This window comes from Octodon degus, unplaced genomic scaffold (genome assembly GCF_000260255.1).
Source record: "Octodon degus isolate 3935 unplaced genomic scaffold, OctDeg1.0 scaffold00091, whole genome shotgun sequence".
Lineage (NCBI taxonomy): Eukaryota > Metazoa > Chordata > Mammalia > Rodentia > Octodontidae > Octodon > Octodon degus.
The window spans coordinates 343,372-354,858 of record NW_004524667.1 but is presented as its reverse complement, the minus strand read 5'-3'; the positions used below and the strand labels follow the sequence as shown (position 1 = coordinate 354,858).

The following is an 11,487-nucleotide window of genomic DNA, read 5'->3' as shown; positions in this document are numbered from 1 at the left end:
GTCCCTGATGCTTTGCCAAGCTTGTTCTAAGTAGGTGCCTTAGACCACTGAGCCATCTCTCCAGCCCAGGTTATTCTTTCTGAAAGTTGTCAGAATTAAAATGGAATCACTTATGTTAAATCCTGATAAAGTAGAGTAAAGAGGCCCCTGAAAAGGGAGAGGGAGGGCTCATACATGTTTGACTAATAACAACAATTATCACAAAAAAAATCTATATTCACAACAAGATTTGTGATTCACAAATATTATATAAAGGGATCAGCAGCATGTCCCCAAACAAACAAATAAATAAACAACATCGACAAGTGTTCCTAGCCAATGCTACCTTTTCAGCCTTAAACAGAACCACCTTGTTTTTGAGTCTTCAGTGCAAGGGTAATTGTTTTTTTTTTTTTTTTTTTTTTTCAGAACTGGGGATTGAACTCAGGCCCTTGCGCTTGCCAGGGAAATGCTTATTCCACTGAGCCATCTCCCCGGCCCTGAGGGTAATTGTTTGTAAACAATTTCTAATCCTACCTTTAAACTATTTATCTTTTTTTCTTTCATGGATATGATTTTAATGCCTGACAATGGCAGATAAAAACTATGTTGCCGTCTTCATTCTTCGTCACATAAGCTCTTCTGAGAGCCTGTCTCTTTCTTTTCATTTGAGGTTAATATCCCCTGTGGGGAGAAGAGAGCTGGGGTATTTAAATATCAGTTCATGTCAGCCACTGGTGGAAGCTGCTCCAGAGAGGAGCAAATTCTCAAGCATGCAATAAAGACAGGGAAAGGTGTCAAGAAAAGAAATGCCAGGGTTGGTAGCTGGAGACTGGAACTCAGTAGGTGGCCAGGCTATATGATGTAGAGAAGGTACCCACAGAATCTACTCCACACAGATTTTAACCCTGGCTCTGCCACTTGTGTCTTTGGACAAGTTAGATTATAGTATGTGTCTTAGTCTATTGACTATAAAAGAGAGATCCAACTACTTGCATTACAAAACTTTTAGGATCAAATGGGATCTTGCAAGTGAATTATCAGGCATGTAGAAGTCTTGGAAGTCTTGTGACCCTACTAAATCAGTGTTCAATATGTATGAGTATTTCATGCATTTCCTGGTGGTTTCTACACCTATCAATCACCTGCTTTTCCAGAGAACTGTCAAAGAGTGGGTAGCACAAATGACATAGTTTTGGGCTTTGGGTCTCAGTTTCTAGAATGGTGGGATGTTCAGTTAAAAGTAACAGATGGTGTCAGTGTCCTCCTCTACTTATGGGACATGCAGCCATGGCACCTTGGAAGTTTTTAGGATCTGATTTCAGTTGTAGGCTTCTATAGAAATGTTTTCAAACTTTTCAGGTTAACAGCTCTCATTGATGTGTATGTATTTTTTTCTCTGATGATCTTTGTGTCACTATTATTAAGATTTTACTACCTCAAGGGGCATCCCAATTTAAAAGAAGAATTACTTCAGCTTCTCTCATTTCATGGGCAAAAAAGATGCCAAGTAAGAGTAATTTACCGGGAATCCCTATGGAGAAAAACTTCTTTAGCCAAGTTATAATTACATACAGAACTGGGTAACACAGTCTCAAAGGGTTTTTTTTGAAGATTTAAGGGTCCATGATAACCTTGGAATGCAAAAATGTGGAGACTTCATGTTGCCTTTATTGTTCACATTAATCTGATTTTTTGCAACTTTATAAACATTGAATGCTAAATATTGAAAATATTAAGAAAAATTAACCACATGACAAATTGTGTTGCTAGTCAACCCAATTAGCAAGGTCCTGAAAGTAATTAGTGTAAGCTGCTCAGAAATCAGGTAACAGGGGAATGCAAAAATTAATCAGACTTGAAATTCTGACCTGTTAAATGAGAAGAGGTTTAAAGCCTCTGATGTTTTTGCTACTTATTTCTTTAGAGTCTGTTCACCTGGTCAAACCTGGTAAGTTCTGCAATGAATAGACTGCAAGATTTTTCCAGTCCATGCAGTTTGTGTCAGTGTTAATGTGCATTTTATAGCTTTGTAGTCTGGTATGGGTGTGAATTATAGAATAACCCCATTGACAGCAATTCTTATAGCTCATGATTAGTCACAAAAACTACATTTCCTTGTTTTGAAATTCTTTTCATTTCCAAAGAGATTTAAAAACTAAAAACTATGCGGCCTGTTTGTAATTCTACTTGTAAAAATATTTGGGAAGAATTAAACATCATAAAAGACATTTTAAATATGGCTACTGGATGAGAAATCCTTATTAAACTTAGCATTTATTAGATATTTTTATTTTTGTGAATTTCATTTAAGAATTTTTAAACCTGTACAAAATTAGAAAGAACCATGTAATCAATTCTTTTTTTACCCAGGAGCAAATTTCAAAGTTTCAACATGATGTATTTTAGAAGTGTCAGGGACCTCTGTAAATTTTCATCTCAATCTCCCAAAAATAGAACCTGGAAGTTTCAGTCCTAAAATAAGTTTAATTCTTAGAGAGTGCATTTTTGATTTGCTGCTTGTCTATAAATGTGTTAGGATCTTAGTTCGTCTTTTTTTCCTGGTTAGATACTGTCTTTGTCTCCGTGTCTTCCTCTCTATCTCTCTCTGTTGTTGGCTCATGCAGTCTTGTACACCTGGGCTTTCCATGGATTAGAAATGACCCAGAACACATTACCTTCTTCTGACCCACGAAATGCTCCAAATCCCCTTTGATAGGAAGATAGCAGCTGGCCAAGAAAAGATGACCAGAATGGCCAACAGCCTGGGACAGATTTCCAAGGTCACTGAGGAGAGACTCATATCTGTTCAAACTTTGCTTAACTTGAGATAAAAAGGTTTCCACATCCGTGAGAGTTTCCATTAGATGTTGGAGATGAATCTTCATTTCTTGGTGGTAGTTTAAGCATTTGCCCATCAGAATATGTGTTTATTGTGAATCGTGAATGAGAGAAATGAGTTGGGAATGCCAGAATATTATTCTTGTATTTCACTGGAACTATTTATGCTGAGCTGCTTTCACTTACTACCTCCTGCGCCACCACCTGCCAGAAGCAGCCCGCCTCATCGGAGTGCCGTCTGGCATTGCTGGAGCGTGGGGGCCTTGGCCTCCCCGTGAAGGTGCTGTATGTTGGCACTGCAGGGCAGCAACCCCTCATGCTTGAACATAGTTGGCACCTACAAGATGAGCAGGAGTCATTTATTTTCTGGTCCAAGTACTTTAGCTAAACCATATCCACTTACTCTGAAGTCACAAAATGATCCAGACATAAAAATACAATATACTCTCTTCTCTGAAAAGAATGTGTTCATCTATTCAGAAAGATTAGTGAGCTAATATAGAGCTTCAATGTGTGCACATGTGTTAATGTCATTTTTATCTTTATTCCCATTAAAGTGTATTTATTTATATTTTGGATATGAAGGGAAGAATCTTTAAGATATATCCTCTCAGCCATTTCAGGAAAATTAGTAGAATATCAAGAAAAAGTACAAAAGAAAAATAAAATAGGTTTGTTGATAACTTTTGACAACTATCCTGATTAGGTGTAGGGACAATTTAATCTCAACAGTAAGCCTATCATAGTTCAGGATTATTGAGCTTTTCCCTGACTTTGAATTCCTGTAAAAAGAGAAAAAAAAATAAAATAAATGATTTTTCACTTTTGTAACACTCACTTGGCTATAAAACATCTAAATAAGAGTGCAACCTGTACTTCCTTGAGTTTTGGTGCTTTGTAGCCAAAGCACTTGTCTATTGACTGCAGATAGAGATTTTATAGGAACTAAAAGGAAGGAGACTTCTTTTTCTAAATTTAATTTTATTGCTCAACATTCTTAAATTGTCTATGTACAAAGTGCAAGGTATTTATTAGTTTGGATACATTTGCTGCAATGATAAATAAAGCACAAATAATCAGTACCACAGAAATATTGGAAATTTACTTTCTATTTCTATAATCAGTCTGAGGCAGCGCCAGGCAAGGAAAAGAAGGCAGGGTGAGTTTAGTGATTCTGTACAGTTACTTATGACCTTGGGAGGGGCTCTGCTGGCTGTTGATGATTCTGGGTGTCCACATCCAATGGCACAGAGGAACTGTCATGAGAGGGTTTTGTGACCAAGCTTGGAAGTGACACCTTTGTGGCAAGGGCACTCTATTCACATTCTGTTGACTGGAAACTAGTTATATGGGGACAACTGCAAAGGCTATCTCTGTTTCCCAGAATGGATCTTCTCTGACATCCATCTCTTCTCAGTCACTAATTCAGGAGAAATACCAGGAGACCCTATTAACTATAATATGACATGGAAGATGAAAGTTGAAATTCTCTTTAGTAAGTATTTAGCAAGCACTTATAACCAAGGCTATGTGCTGACTCCAGTATAGAAGATGAAAAATGCGGAAGTTTAAAATTTAGGAAAAAAAAAACCTGTTAGTACTGAAATGAAAATTCTACATCAGAGAAAAGTTTGATACAGCTCCAGGTGACTCTATGATATCCAGAATACTAATACATATACTAGAACTTAAAAAAACAATAGATAAATTCTAAATCAAAGTAGACTATCCTTCAAAATCAATTAAAGGGGTATAGTAGATCTGTATTACATTAAATTTGTTTATGAATCTGGCATTATAACATTATTGAGCTCTTCCCTGACTTTGAATTCCTGAAAAAGGAGATAGCTAACTTTGATTAATTATTCCAAATGTAAAAGATCTGGGACATGATTTTTCTTCATTGTAGTATAAGCAGACTCTCCTGGAACTTGACTCTCCCTTTCATGCCCACCAATAAAGTGGACACGCTTTAATGAAGGTAAGTTATTCCATGTTTTCAGGCAATAACAGTCTTCTTTGATCACTCACCGTATCAATAATATTTAAAGGACCCTCCAAAGACACACTTATTAGTAGACAAATGAGGTAATAAGAATTTCTTTTACTTAAGCAAGGCTGCGTACTGGATTTATCTCCCCAGAAAGAGTCATTACCAATATCCTAAGTGTTTCAAGAAAAGACTTCTGCCATCATTACAAAGTTTTTATTAGCAATTGAAGTGCAGAAAATGTGACACCAAATTTTCTGCCCAAGTCTTCATATCTCTTTTCACACTATTTTCTCATTAACTCCAGTTGCAAGTCCCTCTTTGGAATGTTTGGATTCCGAGAATGTTTATGTTCTACTTTCTATAACAGAAGAATTGTTAGGTCTGTGTTACCAAGATGGGTTATACTTGGGGAGCTTATTATTTAAAAACTGTAGAAGAATGGAGATTGGCATTTGTTAATTTTAACTTGCATTGTTCTTTATTTCTTTCTGTAATATACTCCAGACAGAATTTGTATGGTTCCATTTAATAATAGAGTTAAGAAGTATATTCAGTTTTGAGCCCAGGATAGAACTTATTTCAAACTGACTAAATTAAACCTTCAAAGGCTGCTTTGGGATTTTCAAATGTAATAATCTCCACGATTTTATTTGATCAATAAAAAGAATAATCACTTTAACTTTCAAAGCTGATTCAAACTTTCTTGACTCTGTTTCTGCTCAGAGATCTGTCTCTTGGAACGCTTACCTTTCCATGTCTTTTACCTGGTCTTATTTACTGGGTCAGGCCCATGACAGGTACCACTATATTTCCAAATCCTTTCCAGATCTCTAGATGTAAAATTTTCCTTTAGAATTCAAGTTTGCTTAATAGTTACTTTTCTATTTCTTGCTTCTGTTAGATTATAAAATTTTTTGTGGACAGGCTGTGTTTAATCTTTTTATGTCTTTCAGAATCGAATCACTAAGCCTGTCATATAGCAGTGATGCCAACAACTGTTCACTTGAACAGAAGTAAGGAAATGGATTTGAGAAGGTGCATAGTTTAAGTCCAGGAGCGCAGAGCTATGGGGTCCTTTCTTAGTAAACTGAACACAGTTTGAGGTTGGAGGCATTGGAGAAAAGTCTAACTGCTGCTATTTGTATTGCTGCAAAACTCCATGAATTTATATCTAGGAAGGGAAGAACTGTGCCATGGAAAGAGGTAGTGGCTCTAGATTGGCATTTCTAAAGGTTCTTTGCTTTTATTCCTGATAAAGCGTTCTTGAAGAGTATGAAGCATTCCCATTAGTAACAGGTGCTGAATTATGAGTCTCAGATGGAGAGATGCACACCCCATGCTGGGCACATCAGAATCAATCTTATGTCTTCCTTTCTCTTGTCTTCCACATACACACATTGTTCACACAGATACAGCTGTTGTATGTATTTGAATGTCATTTTTTACATTTTATCATAGAGACTAATCAACAACTCATAACTGAAAGCCTGTTTTTAAAGATTCCATTTTGATATATAATGATATATAATGATATATATTGATATATATTGATATTTCTGCACTATTTCTCAGGCATTGGCATTATTTTCAGAGAAATTATTGTGTTGTCTCCTTCAATCTCATAAATTTTATTAAAAAGAAAGACACAGAGCAAAATAAATAGTATGGTCATGTAGATATGATTTAAACAAATGGTTAATGTTTAAATTTTAAAAAATATAGTAAAGGATGTGGCATAATGTTTGTAAATATGACTCCTCAATTTGGAAACCTTTTCTCATTGCTTTTGCCACTTTCTGAAGCAGCTCTGGAAGTCTTGTTTTATTTCATTATTTATGTTGTTGTAGTTGTATTTATGTCCTGGGTTAATTCAAAATGTTCATCTTTCCTGGTCATTATGACTTTGGGGAAGAGCCAGAATGCTCAAGGAGTCAAACAGCATGAATAAATTGGTTGAAGACACTGTAACACTTTTATGGGCATGCCTTTCTGTTCAATGCCATTTAGCAGCAGCATTCACCATATTTTTGATCATATCCCATGAAGTCACAAAATTTGCCTTCCAGAACTGCTTTAGAAACTTGCAAGAAAGATTGTACAAGTATGTTTGAATTTAAGGAGAGTGTTTCTGGGAAGCTTAATGGCAGTGTGTCTTATTCTAATACTTTATAAAATTTAAATATTTATTATATACACATTCATTGTAGTATGTCATTTTTTATAAGGGGCATGAACAACTGTGAATTTTGTATACATATATTCCTAGAACCAGTCCCCCAAATACCAAAAGATGACTATATTTTCTGGGTTTTCATCTTCTTTCATAGATTATTCCTTTTCATATTTTATTTATTTTTAAGCACAGAAAAATAAATTAACAACTTACTGAGCCCTTATTTGCCAGGAGCTACCATAAAAGGTGGGCATACAGTGATGAGCATATGTGACATGTATTTTGTTAGACTTTTTTAGTTCTGGAATTTTTAGAACTAAATAAAACTAAATAAAATTCTTTTATTTATTTATTCAATACAGGGCCTCACTATGTAGTTCAGACTCATAGTGATCCTCCTGTCGCAGCCTCCCCAGTGCTGGGATTATAGGTGTGAACCACCACACCTGGTTTCAAAGTGACTTTATCAATTTCTAATTTTCCTTACAGTTTTTAAACATTTTTTATTTTATTTTATTTTTTCTAAAGTGTTATGATTTTTATTTATTTATTATTTTTAAAAATTAATTCCATTGAGAGAAATAGCAATGTGACGGTTTCAAAACAGATCATTAGGACAGTTACAATAATTAATACATTGCATATTATTGTCTTCATAGTAGTTATTCATAGTACAAGATGCAGATATGATATCTTATCTCAACACTGTTAGTACAAATCTTTCTTCTCATTGAACTGAGAGAAAGTAGCTATATGTCTAACCTAACTAATTTGCATATATATACACACATATATATTTCACTACAAAATGGTCCTTCATCTATAGCCCCCTTTTTTGTTTACTTTTGTCAGAAATAGGTATTCCATTGCCATTCAAATATTGTACATGCATGAATTTAGTAAAATAATCCAATATAATCCAGTAAACCATAATAGTAGTGGATTATCTGCAGAACTGATGATGCCAAAAGTTTTTGACTTGAGCCTTTTACAGCTCAGGATTTTAATATGGCTTTGCATTTTATACCTCATGTTTATACTTTTCTGCTGGATGGTTAAGATCAAGATAAAGCAAGACCTATATAACAAAAAATGTAACTTTTGTATCTGACAAGTTCAGGCAAATCCCCTCAGAATTTACCCTAAAATTCTGTACAGCAGTTTGTAGATCTTTTGTCAGTGTCAGCCATGTGGGTGAGTCATGACCATTGTTGACTAATTTGCTCTCTATGAAAGCCTGAGAGAATGTTCAATGGAGTCTTCTCCATATGACTTTCCTTAGGCTCACTCTACATTATTGATCTCTTTCCTCTGTGGTCCCATAATATCCTTGAACAGAAAATTTGGGACACCATTGGGTTATAGGATGTTACAGTACAGGTTCTCTTATGTCCTGAGTTTTCACTGACCTTGAAGGGCTAGGGCCAAAATGTTGGCTATCCTTGTAGCTGTTCTTTTTCTCTAATTTTTTAAGTTGTTAACCCTTCAGAAGAGAAGTTTAATAGTATTATTACCCTGCAACATAGGCAGTTGAGCTTAACTTCACTATCTGTCTGAATATCAATCGCCTTAGACATAACATGGATCTGGTATTTTCCAGCAATTGTTGATATGCTAAATTTTAAATCCCAATTGAATGTGAAAAGAATAAAAAATATGGAACGTTTCACAAATCTGTGTCACCCTTGTGCAGGGGCCATGCTAATCCTCTCTGTATCATTCCAATTTTAATATATGTGCTGTCGAAGCGAGCACTTTCTTGAGTTTTGAACCTGTTCTAATTCTGATTTATGCTGATCTTTCACTGAACATTGTTTTGCCCTTTTTCAGTTCATTTAGAAATTAGGGTATGCTGTAGATTGATTTTGTGCATCATTTTGGTATGTTTGAGTTTTTGCTTTTGCTATTATTTCTTTTCTTTCAGTAAATTTTAATGAAATTTTACCTCAATAATATTCTTCTCTCTGGTTGCCTTATTGTTGCATTCCCATTAATCCCTACTGGTTCTTTGCAAGTAGTCTTATTCCCCAAAACTTAAAATGCCTTCATTGCTTTTCTTTATTCTTTCCCAAGCAAGGGCTTGCAGCTGTCAGTGGCCTTTTCATAATGTTTGTAATTTTGGAGTTACTGAGCATAGCATGTCGGTGTACTTGGTGTAAATGTTGCTTGTGGTATTTTAGTTTTAGGATTGTTCCTATGTGAACATTTCAGTGAAATATTAAATCCATGTGGCTCCCACCAATGTCATCTTTCTAGGATCTTCTCTGTATGCTTGGATTGTTTATTTTTTCACAATATGGTGAAACATAAATCATAATTTTGATCTCAAAGAATATAAAGTTATTTTAGTATATTAGATTTGATTTTATCTTTATCACACTATCTTGTTCAGGTAAGCATAAAAAATTCTAGAAATGTTTATGAAAGGAGTCACAGATTTACTTAATCTAGAGCTTCTTTCTTCTAATGTCTTTTTTTTCCTATTTGCATTAAATTCTTTAACAGCATGTTCTCAGGACATGAGTGTTTTAAGAAAACTAAAGTCATGTGAAGGAAATATAATATGCCCTCTGCAACCATATGTTAAAATCACGATTGATTATACAGCTAAATTATATAACTTTCTAATCTGTAAAAAATCTGTCTGTTGTTTTCATTTGGATTCCCAATAATTACATGAAAGTTGATTCATGTAATAGTTTCTTTTAAAATATTTTCTTCCCTTACCAGTTTTACTAAGATATAATAGACAAGTAGTAATCATATGTACTTACAGTATACAACATATCATTTTATATATGACCACATTGTGAAAAGATTAAATCAAACTAATAGCTGTCACTTCAACTCTTTTTATTGTGATTAGAACATTTCAAATGAACTCTAGTAACTATTTTAATGTATGCAATATATTACTCTATTAAATGAGAATTATTTCTTTACAGTTAAAAACATTCAATAGCATGCATATATATAACATATAGTATATATATCTTATATATAAATAGTATTTATACATATTAATTAGAGACAGGAATGACTTTATAGAGATGACTTGGTGACTTTCTCACTTCTTTATATTCACTGTTTTGTTTAAGTTTATTTATTTTGGGCAGTTATGTACTTTCTACAAGTTTTATATTATCTTATAGCAAATTATATTTCGATAGACTATGGAATTTCTCAGTCCTTAAAAAAAAATATATATATATGACACAGGGTTTGAAAATGTTCTAGTATATGAATTAGTTCAGAGGATTTACTTATATGCTTTAGAACTTTTACATGTACCTAGTATAAATTTAATGTATCTGATAATCATAATATAAAACTTGAAAGAGAAAATAAATGATTTAAACATTATAATTTTAAACTATGCTATAATGTTTATTTTCCAGAATTTTATTGAGAAACAAGTATCAGTGAGACAGTTTCAAATCAAATTGGTAGGACAGTTTCAATAATTAACACATTGCATACTGTCTTCCTAGTGGTTATTTGTTGTACAAATGCAAACATGATATCCTATTTACAATCACTATTAGAACAAATCCCTCTATTCATTGAATTAAGAGAATGTAGCTGTATATCTATCTTAACCATTTTGAATACATAGATACAAAATGTTCATTCATCTGTATCCCCTTTTTTGTTTAGTTCCATCATTTAAATATTATTGGTATGTGAACTCAGAAAAATATTACAAAATAGTCCAGTAGTCCATAATAATATTGGGTCTTCCACTTGACTGGCAATGACAGAAGTTGTTGACCTGAGTCTGCTACAGCTCAACATAATAACATGGCTTTACTTCTTATACTTCGTTTTTTTTACTTTTCTGCTGGATGGTTAAGACCAAGATAAAGCAAGACCTGTGTAACAAGAATTGTAGCTTTTGGATCTGATCAGGTCAGTGAAGTCCTGTCAGGGCTTATCCTGAGACCCTGTACCTCAGTTTGTAGATTCTTTGTTAGTGACAGCTATGTGCACGAGTCACGGACATTGCTTGACCAATTTGTTCTCTATGAAAGCCTGAGAGAATGTTTTCTCTGCATGTGACTCTCCTTAGGCACACTCTATATCATTGATCACTTTCTTCTTTGGCCCCATAATCTCCTTGATCAGAAAATTTGGGATACAACTGAGTTACATGATGTTACAGTACAGGTTCTCATATGTCCTTAGTATTAATTGACCTTTGAAAGCTAGGGCCAAAATGTTGGCTGTCCTTGCAGCCCTCCTTTTTCTCTAATTTTTGGTCTGCAATCTTAGCTTTTTAACCCTCTGGAAGAGAAGCTTATTGTTATTACCATACAACCTAGGCTATTGAGCTTAACCTCAAGATCTGTCTGAATATCAAACATCTTAAGCATAATTTTTTTTTTTAATTTATAAGGAAAACTTGAACACCTTTACTATTTGCAAACTTTGAAATAATATAAATGTACCATTGAATTAATATTGGGATAACTGGGGCCGGGGAGATGGCTCAGTAGGATAA

At 34.2% G+C, this 11,487-nt stretch overlaps 1 non-coding gene across 1 annotated transcript; it reads right to left on the bottom strand.

The window, feature by feature from the left end:
- Positions 1–8,636: 8,636 nt before the first annotated feature.
- Positions 8,637–8,741, bottom strand: LOC111818442. The gene has a single exon (XR_002822424.1). It is a non-coding gene; the product is annotated as a U6 spliceosomal RNA (small nuclear RNA).
- Positions 8,742–11,487: the final 2,746 nt, after the last annotated feature.